Source organism: Protopterus annectens, chromosome 1.part1, assembly GCF_019279795.1.
Source record: "Protopterus annectens isolate FY-2018-M chromosome 1.part1, PAN1.0, whole genome shotgun sequence".
Classification (NCBI taxonomy): domain Eukaryota; kingdom Metazoa; phylum Chordata; order Ceratodontiformes; family Protopteridae; genus Protopterus; species Protopterus annectens.
In genome coordinates, this window is record NC_056726.1 from 1,554,367,109 (window position 1) to 1,554,389,313 (window position 22,205).

Genomic DNA, 22,205 nt, shown 5'->3' on the forward strand with positions numbered 1-22,205 from the left:
AGAAAGTTGAGAGAGATGGAAGACTGCCCAAATGGCCAATAACTACAAATTCTGGGCCAGAACCACTCCTTATGTGGTAGACAGGTTACCTAGTGCTTACCACTCCCACTGATAAGCTAGAAGGCTTCCCTCCAACACAGAAAGTTTTGGGGGCTCAGAAGCTTACAAACAGTCCTGGATACAGCAAATCTGTATCTGGACATGTATAATGTATAATATATAGAACAGCATCTCTTCAGAGATGCACAATGCACAATATACAAAGCAGCATCTCATCAATGATACTCAACATATATATATATACAGAGCAGCATCCCATCAATGACACTCAACATATAATATACAGAGCAGCATCTCATCAGTGATGCACAATGTATAATATACAGAGCAGCATCTCATCAGTGATGCACAATGTATAATATACAGAGCAGTATCCCATCAGTGATACACAATGTATAATATACAGAGAAGCATCTCATCAGTGATGCACAATGTATAATATACAGAACAGTATCCCATCAGTGATACACAATGTATAATATACAGACCAGCATCTCATCAGTGATGCACAATGTATAATATACAGAGCAGTATCCCATCAGTGATACACAATGTATAATATACAGAGGAGCATCCCATCAGTGATGCACTATATACAATATACAGAGCAGCATCCCATCAGTAGTGCACAATACATAATATACAGAGCAGCATCCCGTCAGTGATGCACTATGTACAATATACAGAGCAGCATCCCATCAGTGATGAGCAACGCTTAATATACAGAGCAGCATCCTATCAATGTTTCCCAATATATAATATACAGAGCAGCATCCATTAGAGCTACAGAATGTATAATATACAGAGCAGCATCTCATTAGTGTTACACAATGTATAATATCCAGAACTGCAACCCATTAGTGATAGACAATGTGTAATATACAGAACAGCATCCCATTAGTGATGCATAATATATAATATACAGAACAGCCTTCCATCAGTGATGCACAATGTATAATATACAGAGTAGCATCCCATCAGTGATGCACAATATATAATATACAGAGCAGCATCCCAGCAATGATGCACAATAAATAATATACAGAGCAGCATCCCATCAGTGACACAAAATGTATAATATCTAGAGCAGCATCCCTTCAGTGATGCACAATGTATAATATACAGAGCAGCATCCCATCAGTAATGCAAAATGTATAACATACAGTGCAGAATCCCATTAGTGATGCACAATGTATAACATACAGAGGAGCATCTCATCAGTGATGCACAATGTATAACATACAGAGCAGCATCCCATCCATGATGCACAATGTATAATATACAGAGCAGAATCCCATCAGTGATACAGAATTTATTACATACAGAGCAGCATTTCATCAGTGATGCACAATGTATAATATACAGAGCAGCATTCCATCAGTGATGCACAATGTATAATATACAGAGCAGCATTCCATCAGTGATGCACAATGTATAACATACAGAGCAGAATCCCATCAGTGATACAGAATTTATTACATAGAGAGCAGCATTTCATCAGTGATACACAATGTATAATATACAGAGCAGCATTCCATCAGTGATGCACAATGTATAATATACAGAGCAGCATCCCATCCATGATGCACAATGTATAATATACAGAGCAGCATTCCATCAATGATGCACAATGTATAATATACAGAGCAGCATCCCACCAGTGATACACAATGTATAAAATACAGAACAACATCCCATCAGTGATACACAATGTGTAGCATACAGAACAGCATCCCATCAGTGATACACAATGTGTAGCACATAGCACATCATCCCATCAGTGATGCACAATCTATAATATACAGAGCAGCATCTCATCTGAGATTCACAATATATAATATGCAAAGCAGCATGCCAACAGTGATTCACAATGTATAATATACAGAGCAGTATCCCATCAGTGATGCAAAATGTATAACATACAGAGTATCATCCCATCGGTAATGCACAATGTATAATATACATAGCAGCATCCCATCAGTGATACTAAATATATAATATACAAAGCAGAATCTGATCAGTCATGCACAATGTATAATATACAGAACTGCATCCCGTCAATGATACACAATGTATGATATGCAGAGCAACATGCCATCAGTGATATAAAATGTATAATATACAGGGCAGCATCCCATCAGTGATACACAATGTATAATATACAGAGCAGCATCCCATCAGTGATGCACAATGTATAATATACAGAGCAGCATCCCATCAGTGATACATGATATATATTATACAGATCAACATCCCATCAGTGATGCACAATGTGTAATATAGTGCGCAGCATCCCATCAGTGATGCACAATATAATATACAGAGCAGAATTCTATCAGTGATACACAATGTATAATATACAGAGCAGCATCCCATCGCTGATACATGATATACAATATACAGAGTAAAATCTCATCAGTGATGCACAATGTATAATATATAGAGCAGCATCCCATCAGTGACGCAAAATGTATAATATACAGAGCAGTATCCCATTAGTGATAGAAAATGGATAATATACAGAACATCATTCCATCAGTGATGCACAATGTATAATATACAGAGCAGCATCCCATCAGTGATGCACAATGTATAATATACAGAGCAGCATCCCATCAGTAATGCACAATGTATTATATACAGAGCAGACTCCCATCAGTGATGCACTATGTATAATATACAGATCAGCATCCCATCAGTGATGCACAATGATTAATATGCAGAGCTGCATCCCATCAGTGATGCACAATGCATAATATACAGTGCAGCATCCCATAAGTGATGCACAATATATAATATACAGAGCAGCATTCCATCAGTGATGCACATTGTATAATATACAGAGCAGCATCCCATCCATCATGCATAGTGTAGAATATACAGGAAAGCATCGCTTCAGAGATGCACAATGCACAATACACAGAGCAGCATCCCATCAATGATACACAATGTATAGCATACAGAGCAGCATCACATCAGTATGCACAATGTAAAATATACAGAGCAGCATCCCATCAGTGATGCACAATGTATAATATACACAGCAGCATCCTATCAGTGATACTCAATATATAATATACAAAGCACCATCCCGTCAGTCATGTATAATGTATAATATATAGAACAGCATCCCTTCAGAGATGCACAATGCACAATATACAGTGCAGCATCTCATCAATGATACTCAACATATAATATACAGAGCAGCATCCCATCAATGATACTCAACATATAATATACAGAGCAGCATCTCATCAGTGATGCACAATGCATAATATACAGAGCAGCATCCCATCAGTGATGCACAATATATAATATATACAGCAGCATCCCATCAGTGATACACAATATATAATATACAGAGCAGCATCCCATCAATGATACTCAACATATAATATACAGAGCAGCATCTCATCAGTGATGCACAATGTATAATATACAGAGCAGTATCCCATCAGTGATACACAATGTATAGTATACAGAGGAGCATCCCATCAGTGATGCACTATATACAATATACAGAGCAGCATCCCATCAGTGATGCACAATGCATAATATACAGAGCAGCATCCCGTCAGTGATGCACTATGTACAATATACAGAGCAGCATCCCATCAGTGATGAACAATGCTTAATATACAGAGCAACATCCCATCAATGATTCACAATATATAATATACAGAGCAGCATCCTTTAGAGCTAAAGAATGTATAATATACAGAGCAGCATCCCATTAGTGTTACACAATGTATAATATCCAGAACTGCATCCCATTAGTGATAGGCAATGTGTAATATACAGAGCAGCATCCCATTAGTGATGCGTAATATATAATATACAGAACAGCCTTCCATCAGTGATGCACAATGTATAATATACAGAGTAGCATCTCATCAGTGATGCACAATATATAATATACAGAGCAGCATCCCAACAATGATGCACAATGAATAACATACAGAGCAGAATCCCATCAGTGATACACAATTTATAACATACAGAACAGCATCCCATCAGTGATACACAATGTGTAGCATACAGAACAGCATCCCATCAGTGATGTACAATGTATAATATACATAGCAGAATCCCATCAATGATACTAAATATATAATATACAAAGCAGCATCTGATCTGAGATTCACAATATATAATATGCAAAGCAGCATGCCAACAGTGATTCACAATGTAAAATATACAGAGCAGTATCCCATCAGTGATGCAAAATGTGTAACATACAGAGCACCATCCCATTAGTAATGCACAATGTATAATATACATAGCAGAATCCCATCAATGATACTAAATATATAATATACAAAGCAGCATCTGATCAGTCATGCACAATGTATAATATACAGAACTGCATCCCTTCAGAGATGCACAAAGCACAATATACAGAGCAGCATCTCATCAGTGATACAGAATGTGCAGCATACAGATCAGCATCCCATCAGTGATGCACAATGCATGATATACAGAGCAGTATGCCATCCGTGATGCACAATGTATAAAATACAGAGCAGACAACCATAATTGATGCACAATGTATAATATACAGAGCAGCAACACATCAGTGAGGCACAATGTATAATATGCAGAGAAGCATACCATCAGTGATGCTCAATGTATAATATATGCAGCAGCATCCCATCAGTGATACACAATGTATAATATACAGAACAGCATCCCATCAGGGACGCACAATGTATAATACACAGAGCAGCATCCCATCAGTGATACACAAGGTATAATGTACAGAGCAGCACCAATCAGTGATACACAATGTTTAATATACAGAACAGCATCCTGTCAATGATACACATTGTATAATATACAGAGCAACGTTCTATCAGTGATACACAATGCATAATATACAGAGCAGCATCCCCATCAGTGATGCACAATGTAAAATATAGAGAGCAGCATCCCAACCTTGATACACAATATATAATATACAGAGCAGCATCACAGCAGTAATGCACAATGTATAATATATAGTGCAGCATCCCATCAATGATGCACAATGAATAATATACAGAGCAGCATCCCATGAGTGATGCACAATTTATAATATACAGAGCAGTATCCCGTCAGTGATGCACAATGTATAATATACAGAGCAGCATCCTATCAGCGATACAGAATGTATACCATATAGAGCAGCATCCCATCAGTGATACACAATATATAATATACAGAGCAGTATCCCGTCAGTGATGCACAATGTATAATATACAGAGCAGCATCCCATTAGTGATACAGAATGTATACCCTACAGGGCAGCATCCCATCAGTGATACAGAATGTATACCATACAGAGCAGCATGCCATCAGTGATACACAATGTGAAATATACAGAGCAGCATCCCTTCAGTGATACACAATTTATAATATATAGAGCAGCATCCCACAAATGATACACAATGTATAACATGCAGAGCAGCACCCTATCAGTGATACACAATGTATAACATACAGAGCAGCATCACATCAGTGATACATGATATATAATATACAGAGCAGCATCCCATCGGTGATGCAGAATATATAATATACAGAGCAGCAGTCCATCAGTGATGCACAATGTATATATACAGAGCAGCATCCCGTCATTGATACACAATGTGAAATATACAGAGCAGCATCCAATCAGTGATGCAGAATGTATAACTTACAGAGCAGCATCCCCTCAGTGATGGACAATGTATAATATGCAGAGCAGCATCTCATCAGTGATACGCAATGTATAGCATACAGAGAAGCATCTCATCAGTGATGCACAATGTGTAATATGCAGAGCAGCATCTCATCAGTGATACATGATATATAATATACAGAGCAGCATCCCATCAGTGGTGCACAATTTATAATGCACAGAGCAGCATCCAGTCAGTGATCCACAATGTATAATATACAGAGCAGTATCCCATCAGAGATGCACAATGTATAATATCCAAAGCAGCATCCCATCAGTGATACACAATGTATAATATCCAGAACAGCATCCCATCAGTGACACACAATGTGTAATTTACAGAGTAGCATCCAATTAGTGATGCACAATGTATAATATGCAGAACAGCATTCCATCAGCGATGCACAGTGTGTAATATACAGAGCAGTAGTTCCTCAGTGATACACACTGTATAATATACTGAACATTATCCCATTAGTGATACACAATGCATAATATACAATGCAGCATCCCATCAGTGATATACAATAGGTACAATCTACAGGGCAGCATCCCATCAGTGATACATGAGACATAATATACATAGCAGCACCCATTAGTGATGCACAATGTTTAATATACAGAAGAGCATCTTGTCAATGATGCACATTTTATAATATACAGAGCGGTATCCCATCAGTGATACACAATGTATAATATACAGAGCAGCATCCCATCGTTGATACACAATGTATAATATACAGCGCAGCATCTCATTAGTGATACACAATAAATAATATACAGAGCAGCATCCCAGCAGTGATAGACAATGTATAATATACAGAGTGGCATCCCATCAGTGATACAAAATGAATAATATACAGAGCAGCATCCCATCAGTGATACATGATATAAAATATACAGAGCAACATCCAATCACTGTTTCACTATACATAATATACATAGCAGCATCCCATCAGTGATGCACAATGTATAATATACAGAGCAGCATCATATCAGTGATGCACAATATAATATACAGAGAAGCATCTCTTCAGTGATACACAATGTATAATATACAGGGTAGTAATCCATCAGTGATGCACAATGTATAATATACAGAGTCGCATCCTATTAGTGATATACTGAGTATCATATACACATCAGAATCCCATCAGTGATATTCAATATATCATATAGAGGGCAGCATGCCATCAATGATACACAATTTAAAATATACAGAGCAGCATCCCATCAGTGATACATGATATATAATATACAGAGCAGCTTCCCATCAGTGATGGACAATGTATAATATACAGAGCAGAAGCCCATCAGTGATACATGGTATGTAATATACAGAGCAACATATCATCAGTGATACACAATACAGAATATGCAGAGCAACATCCTATCAGTGATGCACAATGTATAATATACAGAGCAGCATCACATCAGTGATGCACAATATAATATACAGAGCAGCATCTCTTCAGTGTTGCACAACGTATAATATACAGAGCACCATCCCATCAGTGATACACGATATATTATACAGAGCAATATCCCATCAGTGATGCAGAATGTGTAATATACACAGCGGCATCCCATCAGTGATGCACAATGTATAACATACAGAGCAGTATCCCATCAGTGATACACAATGTATAATATACAGCGCAGCATCTCATTAGTGATACACAATGTATAATATACAGAGCAGAATCTCATCAGTGATGCACAATGCATAATATACAAAGCAGCATCCCATCAGTGATACACAATGTATAACATACAGAGCAGCATCTCATCAGTGATGCACAATGTATAATATACCGAGCAGCATCCCATCAGTGATTCACAGTATATAATATACAGACCTGCATCCCATCAGTGATACACAATGTATAACATACAGGTCTATATCATATATTCATAATTCCAAAATATCGAACACCATTAGTTCGAACTTGGAATTTCGAAATATGATAACATCGAACACTCAGATTAGCAAACACACATACCTTATGAAACTATACACAAACAAATTAATACACACACATACAGTTAACAAAACCCAACCCTACACTAAACCATACATACATTCCTAACTATCCGCTTACCCTAACCTGCACCCTAACCCTAAGGTCCGTAGCTATTGCACACATACCCTACGAAACTATACACAAACAAACTAAATAATACACACATACAGTTAACAAAACCCAAACCTACACTACACCATACATACATTCCTAACTATCCACTTACATTAACCTGCACCGTAACCCTCAGGTCCGTAACTATTGCACCACAGTGGAGGAAATAGCGAAGCCACGGAACGGCCCACCGCAGTCTAGCCCTAGGTAAGTTTTGATGTTCCAGGGCTTCGCTATTTTCATCCTTTGATGTAGTGGGTTCAATATTATAACATTCCAAGTTTTACAACTTCTATGTTATAATATAGACCCTAACATAGAGAGCAGCATCTTGTCAGTGATGCACAATGTAAACCACAGAGAGCAGCATCCGATCAGTGATGCACAATGTATAATATACAGAGCAGACTCCCATCAGTGATGCACAGTGTATAATATACAAAGCAGCATCCCATCAGTGATACACAATGTAAATATACAGAGCAGCATCTCATCAGTGATGCATAATTTATAATATACAGAGCAGCATCCAATCAGTGATGCACAATGTATAACATACAGACCAGCATCCCATCAGTGACGCACAATGTATAATATACGAAGCAGCATCCCATAAGTGATGTGTAATGTATAATACACAGAGCAGCATCCCATCAGTGATACTCAATATAAAATGCACAAAGCAGCATACCATCAGTCATGCACAATGTATAATATGCAGAACGGCATCCCTTCAGAGATGCACAATGCACAATATACAGAGCAGCATCCCATCAGTGATACAAAATGTAGAACATACACAGCAGCATCCCATCAGTGATACACAATATATAATATACAGAGTAGCATCCCGTCAGTGATACACAATATATAATATACAAGGAAGCATCCCATGAGTGATACACAAAGTATAATATACAGGGCAGCATCCTCTCAGTGATACACAATGTGTAATATACAGAGTTCCATCCCATCAATGATACATGATATATAATATATAGAGCAGCCTTATATCAGTGTTACACAATATATAATATACAGAACAGCATTGTATCAGTGATACATGATATATAATATACAGAGCAGCATTGCATTAGTGATTCACAGCAAATAATGTACAGTGCAGCATCCCATCAGTGATGTACAATGTATAATATACAGAACAGCATCCCATCAGGGATGCCCAAAGTTAAATATACAGAGCAGCATCCCATTAGTGATACACAGTGTATCCTATGCACAGCAGCAAACCATCAGTGGAATTCAATATATAATATACAGGGCAGCATGCCATCAGTGATAAACAATGTTTAATATGCAGAAGAGCATCCTGTCAATGATACACAATGTATAATATGCAGAGCAATATGCCATCAGTAATACACAATATATAATATACAGAGCAGCATCCCATCAGTGATGCATAATGTATAATATAGAGAGCAGCATCCCATCAGTGATACACACTATATAATATACAGAGCAGCAACCCATCAGTGATACACAATGTATAATATACAGATTAGCATCCCATCAGTGATAAACAATATTTACTATACAGAGCAACAGCTCATTAGTGATACACAAGGTATAATATACAAAGCAGCATCCCATCAGTGATACACAATGTATAATATACAGAGCAGTATCCCATCAGTGATACACAGTATATAATCTACAGAGCAATACCCCATCAGTGATACACAATGTATAATATACAGAACAGCATCCCATCAGTGATACACAATATATAATATACAGAGCAATATCCCATCAAGTGCAATGGATTAGCAAGGCAGAAGTAAGGATAGCTATGAAGTGCATGAAGAATGGAAAGGCTGTTGGTCCAGACGACATACCTGTGTAAGCTTGGAGGTGTTTACGAGAAATGGCAGTGGAATTTTTAACCAGATTGTTTAATGAAATCTTGGAAAGTGAGAGGATGCCTGAGGAGTGGAGAAAAAGTGTTTTGGTACCGATTTTTAAAAATAAGTTTGATGTGCAGTGCTGTAGTAACTACAGAGGGATAACACTGATCAGTCACAACATGAAATTATGGGAAAGAGTAGTGGAAGCTAGGTTAATAAGGGAGGTGATGATTAGTGATCAGCAGTATGGTTTCATGCCAGGAAAGAGCACTACAGATGCAATGTTTGCTCTGAGAGTGTTGATGTAGAAGTACAGAGAAGGTCAGAAGGAGTTGCATTGTGTCTTTGTGGACTTAGAGAAAGCATATGACAGGGTGCCTAGAGAGGAGTTGTGGTATTATATGCGGAAGTCAGGAGTGGCAGAGAAGTATGTAAGAGTGGTACAGGATATGTACAAGGGTAGCATGACAGCTGTGAGATCTGCAGATGCGTTTAAGGTGGAGGTGGGATTACATCAAGGATCAGCTCTGAGCCTTTTCTTATTTGCACTGGTGATGGACAGGTTGACAGACAAGATCAGACAGGAGTCCCCGTGGACTATGATGTTCGCAGATGACATTGTGATATGTAGTGAGAGTAGGGAACAGGTTGAGGAGACCCTGGAGAGGTGGAGATATGATCCAGAGATGAGATGAATGAAGGTCAGCAGGACTAAGATGGAATATATGTGTGTGAATGAAAGGGATGGTAGAGGAATGGTGAGGATGCAGGAAGTAGAGTTGGCAAAAGTGGATGACTTTAAATACTTGGGAAAAACAGTTCAGAGTATTGGCGAGTGTAGAAGAGAGGTGAAGAAGAGAGTACAGGCAGGGTGGAATGGGTGGAGAAGAGTGTCAGGAGTGATTTGTGACAGCCGAGTACCAGTAAGAGTGAAAGGGAAGGTCTACAAAAGGGTAGTGAGACCAGCTATGTTATATGGGTTGGAGACAGTGGCATTGACAAAAAGGCAGGAGTTAGAGCTGGATGTGGCAGAGTTAAAGATATTAAGATTTGCACTGGGTGTGACGAGGGTAGACAGGATTAGAAATAAGTATATTAAAGGGTCAGCCCAGGTTGGACAGTTTGGAGACAAAGCTAGAGAGGCGAGATTGCGTTGGTTTGGACATGTGCTGAGGAGGGATGCTGGGTATAATGGGAAAAGGATGCTAAGGATGAAGCTGCCAGGTAGGAGGAAAAGAGGAAGGCCTAAGATAAGGTTTATGGATGTGGTTAGAAAGGACATGCATGTGGTTGGTGTGACAGAGCAAGATGCAGAGGACAGGAAGAAATGGAAACAGGTGATCCGCTGTGGTGACCCCTAACCGGGAAAAGCTGAAAGAAGAAGAAGAAGGAGAAGATCCCATCAGTGATACACAATATATAATATACAGAGCGATATCCCATCAGTGATACACAATGTATAATATACAGAACAGCATCCCATCAGTGATACACAATATATAATATACAGAGCAATATCCCATCAGTGATAAGCAATGTATAATATGCAAAGCAACATCCCATCAGTGATATACAATGTATAATATACAGAACAGCATGCCATCAGTGATACATGATATATAATATACAGACCAACATCCCATCAGTGATACACAATGCATAATATACAGAGCAGCATCCCATCAGTGATAAACTATATCTAATATACAGAGCAATATCCCATCAGTGATACGCAATACATAATATACAAAGCAGCATCTCATCAGTGATACACAATGTATAATATACAGAGCAGCATCCTAACAGTGATACACAATGAATAATACACAGAGCAGTATCCCATCAGTGATGCGCAATGTATAATATACAGGTCAGTATCCCATCAGTGATGCACAATGTATAATATACAGAGCGGCATCCCATTAGTGATAAACAATGTATAACATACAGAGCAGCATCTCATCAGTGATGCACAATGTATAATATACAGAGCAGTATCCCATCAGTGATGCACAATGTATAATATACAGAGCAGCATCCCATTAGTGATACACAGTGTCTCATATACACAGCAGCATCCCATCAGTGATATACAATGTATAATATACAGAGCAACATCCCATCAGTAATACACAAAGTATAATATACAGAGCAGTATCCCATCTGTGATGCACAATGTGTAATATACAGAGCAGCATCCTATGAGTGATACACAATGTATAATACATAGGGCAGCATCCTGTCAGAGATTCACAATGTGTATTATAAAGAGTAGCATCCCATCAGTGATATATGATATATAATATATAGAGCAGCATTCTATCAGTGATACACAATATATAATACACAGAACAGCATTGCATCAGTGATACACAATATATAATATACAGAGCAGCATCCCATCAGTGATACACAATGTGTAATATACAAGGCAGCATCCCATGAGTGACACAGAATGTATAATATACTGAGCAGCATCCTATGAGGGATACAAAATGTATCATACATAGTATAGCATCCTGTGAAAGATTCACAATGTGTAATATTCAGAGTAGTATCCCATCAGTGATATATGATATATATTATATAGAGCAGCATTCTAGCAGTGATACACAATATATAATACACAGAACAGCATCACATCAGTGATACACAATATATAATATATAGAGCAGAATTGCATTAGTGATGCACAATGTATAATATACAGATCCTCATCCCATCAGTGATGCACAATGGATAATATACAGAGCAGCATCCCATCAGTGATGCACAATGTATAATATACAGAACAACATCCGTTCAGAGATACACACTGCACAATACACAGAGCAGCATCCTCTCAGTGATACACAATGCGTAATATACACAGCATCATCCCATCAGTGATACAGTATATGTCATATACAGAGCAGCATCCCACCAGTGATATGCAATGTATAATAGACAGAGCAGCCTCCCATCAATGATACACAATGTATAACATGCAGAGCAGCATCCCATCAGTGATACACAATATATAATATAAAGAGCAGCATCCCATCAGTGATACACAATGTATAATATACAGGGCAGCATCCTGTCAGAGATTCACAATGTGTCATATTCAGAGTGGCATCCCATCAGTGATATATGATATATAATGTATAGAGCAGCATTCTATCAGTGATATACAATATATAATATAGAGAACAACATCGCATCAGTAATACACGATATATAATATATAGAGCAGCATTGCATCAGTGATACAGAATATATAATATACAGAGCAGCATCCCATCAGTTATACACAATGTATAATATGCAAGGCAGCATCCCATGAGTGATACAGAATGTATATTATACAGAGGAGCATCCCATCAGTGATACACAATGTGTAATATAGAGAGCAGCATCCCATCAGTGATGCACAATGTATAGCATACAGAGCAGCACCCCATCAGTGATGCACAATGTAAAATATGCAGAGCAGCATCCCATCAGTGATGCAGAATGTATAACATGCAGAGCAGCATCCCATCAGTGATGCTCAATTTATAACATACAGAGCAGCATCCCATCAGTGATGCACAATGTATAATATACAGAGCTGCATCCCATCAGTGATACACAATGTATACCTTAGAGAGCAGCATCCCATCTGTGATGCACAATGTATAATATACAGAGCAGCATCCCATCAGTGATTCACAATATATAATGAACAAGGCAGCATCCCATGAATGATACACAATGAATATTATACAGGGCAGCATCCTGTCAGTGACACACAATGTGTAATATACAGAGTTCCATCCCATCACTGGTACATGATTTATAATATATAGAGCAGCCATCTATTAGTTATACACAATATATAATATACAGAACAATATTGCATGAGTGATACACTATATATAATATACAGAGCAGCATTGTATCAGTGATACAGAATATATAATTTACAGAGCAGCATCCCGTCAATGATACACAATGTATAAAATACAGAGCAGAATCTCTTCAGTGATACATTATATATAATGCACAGAGCAGCATCCCATAAGTGATGCACAATGTATAATATACAGAGCAGCATCCCATCAGGGATACACAATGTATAATATACAGAGCAGCATACCATCAGTGATACATGACATATAATATACAGAGCAACATCCCATCAGTGACACATAATATATAATATACAGAGCAACATCCCATCAGTGATGCACAATGTATAATAGACAGAGTATCCTCCCATCAGTGATACACAATGTATAATATACAGAGCCGCATCCCATCAGTGATATACAATATATAATATACAGGGCAGCATCCCATCAGTTATACACAATGTATAATATGCAAGGCAGCATCCTATGAGTGATACAGAATGTATAATATACAGAGCAGCATCCCATCAGTGATACACAATGTATAATATAGACAGCAGCATCCCATCAGTGATGCACAATGTATAATATACAGGGCAGCATATCATCAGTGATACACAATGTATAATATGCAGAGCAGCATCCCATCAATGATGCAGAATGTATAACATACAGAGCAGCATCCCATCAGTGATGCACAATGTATAATATACAGAGCAACCTCCCATCAGTGATGCACAACATATAATATACAGAGCAGACCCCTATCAGTGATGCACAATGTATAATATACAGAACAGCATCCCTTCAGAAATACACACTGCACAATACACAGAGCAGCATCCTGTCAGTGATACACAATGTATAATATACATAATGGCATCCCATCAGTGATCCACTATATATAATATACAGAGCAACATCCCATCAATGATACTCAATCTATAATATACAGAACAGCCTCCCATCAGTGATATACAATGTATAATATACAGAGCAGCATCCCATCAGTGATACACAATATATAATATATAGAGCAGCATCCCATCAGTGATACACAATGTATAATATACAGGGCAGCATCCCATGAGTGATACACAATGTATAATATACAGGGCAGCATCCTGTCAGTGATTCACAATGTGTAATATACAGAGCAGTATCTCATCAGTGATATATGATATATAATATATAGAGCAGCATTCTATCAGAAATATACAATATATAATATACAGAACAGCATAGCATCAGTATTACACGATGTATAATATACAGAGCAGCATCGCATCAGTGATACAGAATATATAATATACAGAGCAGCATCCCATCAGTGATACACAATGTATAATATACAGAGCAGCATCCCATCAGTTATACACAATTTATAATATACAAGGCAGCATCCCATGAATGTTACACAATGAATAATATACAGGGCAGCATGCTGTCAGTGACACACAATGTGTAATATACAGAGATCCATCCCATCAGTGGTACGTGATATATAATATACAGAGCATAATATACAGAACAGCATCCCTTCAGAGATACACATTGCACAATACACAGAGCAGCATCCTCTCAGTGATACACAATGTATAATATACACAGCAGCATCCCATCAGTGATACACAATGTATAATATGCAGGGCAGCATCCCACGAGTGATACACAATGTATAATATACAGGGCAGCAACCTGTCAGTGATTTACAATGTGTAATATACAGAGTAGCATCCCATCAATGATATATGATATATAATATACAGAGCAGCATCCCCTCCGTGATACACAATGTAAAATATACACAGCAGCATCCCATCAGTGATACACTATATATAATATACAGAGCAAAATCCCATCAGTGACACGCAATGTACAGAATAAAGAGCAGCCTCCCATGAGTGATACACAATGTATAATATACAGAGCAGCATCCCATCAGTGATACACAATTTATAATATATAGAGCAGTGTCCCATCAGTGATACACAATGTATAATATACAGGGCAGAATCCCATGACTGATACACAATGTATAATATACAGGGCAGCATCCTGTCAGTGATTCACAATGTGTAATATACAGAGCAGCATCCCATCAGTGATATATGATATATAATATATAGAGCAGCATTCTATCAGTGATACACAATATATAATACACAGAACAGCATCGCATCAGTAATACATGATATATAATATACAGAGCAGCATTGCATCAGTGATACAGAATATATAATATACAGAGCAGCATCCCATCAGTGATACACAATGTATAATATACAAGGCAGCATCCCATGAGTGATACAGAATGTATAATATACAGAGCAGCATCCCATCAGTGATACACAATGTATAATATACAGAGCAGCATCCCATCAGTGATGCACAATGTATAATATACAGATCAGCATCCCATTAGTGGTGCACAATGTATAATATACAGAGCAGCTCCCCATTAGTGATGCACAATGTATAATGTACGGAGCAGCATATCATCAGTGATACACAATGTATAGTATGCAGAGCAGCATCCCATCAATGATACAGAATGTATAACATACAGAGCAGCAGCCCATCAGTGATGCACAATGTATAATATACAGAGCAGCATCCCATCAGTGATGCACAATGTATAATATACAGAGTAGCATCCCATCAGTGATGCACAATGTATAATATACAGAACAACATCCCTTCATAAATACACACTGCACAATACACAGAGCAGCATCCTGTCAGTGATACACAATGTATAATATACACAGTAGCATCCCATCAGTGATACACTATATATAATATACAGAGCAACATCCCATCAGTGATACGCAATATATAATATATAGAGCAGCATCCCATCAGTGATACACAATGTATAATATACAGGGTAGCATCCCATGAGTGATACATGATGTATAATATACAGGACAGCATCCTGTCAGTGATTCACAATGTGTAATACACAGAGTAGCATCCCATCAGTGATATATGATATGTAATATATAGAGCAGCATTGAAAGAGCACTACAGATGCGATGTTTGCTCTGAGAGTGTTGACGGAGAAGTACAGAGAAGGTCAATAGGAGTTGCATTGTGTCTTTGTGGATTTAGGGAAGGCATATGACAGGGTGCCTAGAGAGGAGTTGTGGTATTGTATGAGGAAGTCAGGAGTGTCAGAGAAGTATGTAAGAGTGGTACAGGATATGTACGAAAGTAGTGTGACAGCGGTGAGGTCTGCGGTGGGAGTGACGGATGCGTTTAAGGTGGAGGTGGGATTACATCAAGGATCAGCTCTGAGCCCTTTCTTATTTGCAATGGTGATGGACAGGTTGACAGACGAGATCAGACAGGAGTCACCGTGGACTATGATGTTTGCAGATGACATTGTGATCTATAGTGAGAGTAGGGAACAGGTGGAGTAGACCCTGAAGAGGTGGAGATATGCTCTAGAGAGAAGAGGAATGAAGGTCAGCAGGACTAAGATAGAATATATGTGTGTGAATGAGAGGGAGGATAGAGGAATGGTGAGGCTGCAGGGAGTAGAGGTGGCGAAGGTGAATGAGTTTAAGGGATCAACAGTTCAGAGTAATTGTGAGTATGGAATAGAGGTGAAGAAGAGAGTACAGGCAGGATGGAGTGGGTGGAGAAGAGTGTCAGGAGTGATTTGTGACAGACGAGTACCAGTAAGAGTGAAAGGGAAGGTCTATAAGAGGGTAGTGAGACCAGCTATGTTATATGGGTTGGAGACAGTGGCATTGACAAAAAGGCAGGAGTCAGAGCTTGACGTGGCAGAGTTGAAGATGTTAAGATTTGCACTGGGTGTGACGAGGATGACCAGGATTAGGAATAAGTATATTAGAGGGTCAGCCCAGGTTGGAAGGTTTGGAGACAAAGCCAGAGAGGCAAGATTACATTGGTTTGGACATGTGCTGAGGAGGGATGCAGGGTATATTGGGAAAAAGATGCTAAGGATGAAGCTGCCAGGTAACAGGAAAAGAGGAAGGCCTAAGATAAGGTTTATGGATGTGGTGAGAGAGGACATGCGGTTGGTGTGACAGAGCAAGATGCAGAGGACAGAAAGAAATGGAAACAATTGATCTGCTGTGGCGACCCCTAATGGGAGCAGCTGAAAGAAGAAGAAGAAGAAGATTCTATTAGCAATATACAATATATAATATACAGAACAGCATCGCATCAGTAATACATGATGTATAATATACAGAGCAGCATAGTATCAGTGATACAGAATATGTAATATACAGAGCAGCATCCCATCAGTTATACACAATGTATAATATACAGATCTGCATATCATCAGAGATACAGAATGTATAATATACAGAGCAGCATCCCATCAATGATGCAGAATGTATAACATGCAGAGCAGCATCCCATCAGTGATTCACAATATATAATAAACAAGGCAGCATCCCATGAATGATACACAATGAATATTATACACGGCAGCATCCTGTCAGTGACACACAATGTGTAATATACAGAGTTCCATCCCATCACTGGTACATGATTTATAATATATAGAGCAGCCTTCTATCAGTTATACACAATATATAATATACAGAACAATATCGCATGAGTGATACACTATATATAATATACAGAGCAGCATTGTATCAGTGATACAGAATATATAATTTACAGAGCAGCATCCCATCAATGATACACAATGTATAAAATACACAGCAGAATCTCTTCAGTGATACATTATATATAATGCACAGAGCAGCATCCCATAGGTGATGCACAATGTATAATATACAGAGCAGTATCCCATCAGTGATGCACAATGTATAATATACAGATCAGCATCCCATGAGTGATAAATGATATATAATATACAGAGCAACATCCCACCAGTGGTACACAATACATAATATACAGAGCAACATCCCATCAGTGATGCACAATGTAAAATATACAGAGTATCATCCCATCAGTGATACACAATGTATAATATACAGAGCAGCATCCCATCAGTGATACACAATGTATAATATACAGAGCAGCATCCCATCAGTGATATACAATATATAATATACAGGGCAGCATCCCATCAGTTGTACACAATGTATAATATGCAAGGCAGCATCTTATGAGTGATACAGAATGTATAATATACAGAGCAGCATCCCATCAGTGATACACAATGTATAATATAGAGAGCAGCATCCCATCAGTGATGCACAATGTATAATATACAGGGCAGCATATCATCAGTGATACACAATGTATAATATGCAGAGCAGCATCCCATCAATGATGCAGAATGTATAACATACAGAGCAGCATCCCATCAGTGATGCACAATGTATAATATACAGAGCAACCTCCCATCAGTGATGCACAACATATAATATACAGAGCAGCATCCTATCAGTGATGCACAATGTATAATATACAGAACAGCATCCCTTCAGAAATACACACTGCACAATACACAGAGCAGCATCCTGTCAGTGATACAGAATGTATAATATACATAATAGCATCCCATCAGTGATCCACTATATATAATATACAGAGCAACATCCCATCAATGATACTCAATCTATAATATACAGAACAGCCTCCCATCAGTGATATACAATGTATAATATACAGAGCAGCATCCCATCAGTGATACACAATATATAATATATAGAGCAGCATCCCATCAGTGATACACAATGTATAATATACAGGGCAGCATCCCATGAGTGATACACAATGTATAATATACAGGGCAGCATCCTGTCAGTGATTCACAATGTGTAATATACAGAGTAGCATCCCATCAGTGATATATGATATATAATATATAGAGCAGCATTCTATCAGAAATATACAATATATAATATACAGAACAGCATAGCATCAGTATTACACAATGTATAATATACAGAGCAGCATTGTAATCAGTGATACAGAATATATAATATACAGAGCAGCATCCCATCAGTGATTCACAATGTATAATATACAGAGCAGCATCCCATCAGTTATACACAATGTATAATATACAGAGCAGCATATCATCAGAGATACAGAATGTATAATGTACAGAGTAGCATCCCATCAATAATGCAGAATGTATAATATACAGAGCAGCATCCCATCAGTGATTCACAATATATAATATACAAAGCAGCATCTCATCAGTGATCCACAATTTATAATATACAAGGCAGCATCCCATGAATGTTACACAATGAATAATATACAGGGCAGCATGCTGTCAGTGACACACAATGTGTAATATACAGAGATCCATCCCATCAGTGGTACGTGATATATAATATACAGAGCAGCCTTCTATCAGTGATACACAATATATAATATACAGAACAATATTCCATGAGTGATACACAACAGATAATATACAGAGCAGCATTGTATCAGTGTTACAGAATATATAATATACAGAGCAGCATCCCATCAGTGATGCACAATATATAATATATAGAGCAGCATCCCATCAGTGATGCACAATGTATAATATACAGAGCAGCATCCCATCAGTGATGCACAATGCATAATATACAGAACAGCATCCCTTCAGAGATACACATTCCACAATACACAGAGCAGCATCCTCTCAGTGATACACAATGTAGAATATACACAGCAGCATCCCATCAGTGATACACAATGTATAATATACAGGGCAGCAACCTGTCAGTGATTTACAATGTGTAATATACAGAGTAGCATCCCATCAATGATATATGATATATAATATATAGAGCAGCATTCTATCAGTGATACACACTGTATAATATACACAGCAGCATCCCATCAGTGATACACTATATACAGAGCAACATCCTATCAGTGATACGCAATGTATAATATACAGAGCAGCCTGCCATCAGTGATACACAATGTATAATATACAGAGCAGCATCTCATCAGTGATACACAATATATCATATATAGAGCAGCATCCCATCAGTGATACACAATGTATAATATGCAGGGCAGCATCCCATGTGTTATACACAATGTATAATATACAGGGCAGCAACCTGTCAGTGATTCACAATGTGTAATATACAAAGTAGCATCCCATCAATGATATATGATATATATTATATAGAGCAGCATTCTAGCAGTGATACACAATATATAATACACAGAACAGCATTGTGTCAGTAATACATGATATATAAGATACAGAGCAGCATCGCATCAGTGATACAGAATATATAATATACAGAGCAGCATCCCATCAGTGATACACAATGTATAATATACAAGGCAGCATCCCATGAGTGATACAGAATGTATAATATACAGAGCAGCATCCCATCAGTGATACACAATGTATAATATACAGAGCAGCATCCCATCAGTGATGCACAATGTATAATATACAGATCAGCATCCCATTAGTGGTGCACAATGTATAATATACAGAGCAGCTCCCCATTAGTGATGCACAATGTATAATGTACAGAGCAGCATATCATCAGTGATACACAATGTATAGTATGCAGAGCAGCATCCCATCAATGATACAGAATGTATAACATACAGAGCAGCAGCCCATCAGTGATGCTCAATGTATAATATACAGAGCAGCATCCCATCAGTGATGCACAATGTATAATATACAGAGTAGCATCCCATCAGTGATGCACAATGTATAATATACAGAACAACATCCCTTCAGAAATACACACTGCACAATACACAGAGCAGCATCCTGTCAGTGATACACAATGTATAATATACACAGTAGCATCCCATCAGTGATACACTATATATAATATACAGAGCAACATCCCATCAGTGATACGCAATATATAATATATAGAGCAGCATCCCATCAGTGATACACAATGTATAATATACAGGGTAGCATCCCATGAGTGATACATGATGTATAATATACAGGGCAGCATCCTGTCAGTGATTCACAATGTGTAATACACAGAGTAGCATCCCATCAGTGATATATGATATGTAATATATAGAGCAGCATTGAAAGAGCACTACAGATGCGATGTTTGCTCTGAGAGTGTTGACGGAGAAGTACAGAGAAGGTCAATAGGAGTTGCATTGTGTCTTTGTGGATTTAGGGAAGGCATATGACAGGGTACCTAGAGAGGAGTTGTGGTATTGTATGAGGAAGTCGGGAGTGTCAGAGAAGTATGTAAGAGTGGTACAGGATAAGTATGAAAGTAGTGTGACAGCGGTGAGGCCTGCGGTGGGAGTGACGGATGCGTTTAAGGTGGAGGTGGGATTACATCAAGGATCAGCTCTGAGCCCTTTCTTATTTGCAATGGTGATGGACAGGTTGACAGACGAGATTAGACAGGAGTCTCCGTGGACTATGATGTTTGCAGATGACATTGTGATCGATAGTGAGAGTAGGGAACAGGTGGAGTAGACCCTGAAGAGGTGGAGATATGCTCTATAGAGAAGAGGAATGAAGGTCAGCAGGACTAAGATAGAATATATGTGTGTGAATGAGAGGGAGGATAGAGGAATGGTGAGGATGCAGGGAGTAGAGGTGGCGAAGGTGAATGATTTTAAGGGATCAACAGTTCAGAGTAATTGT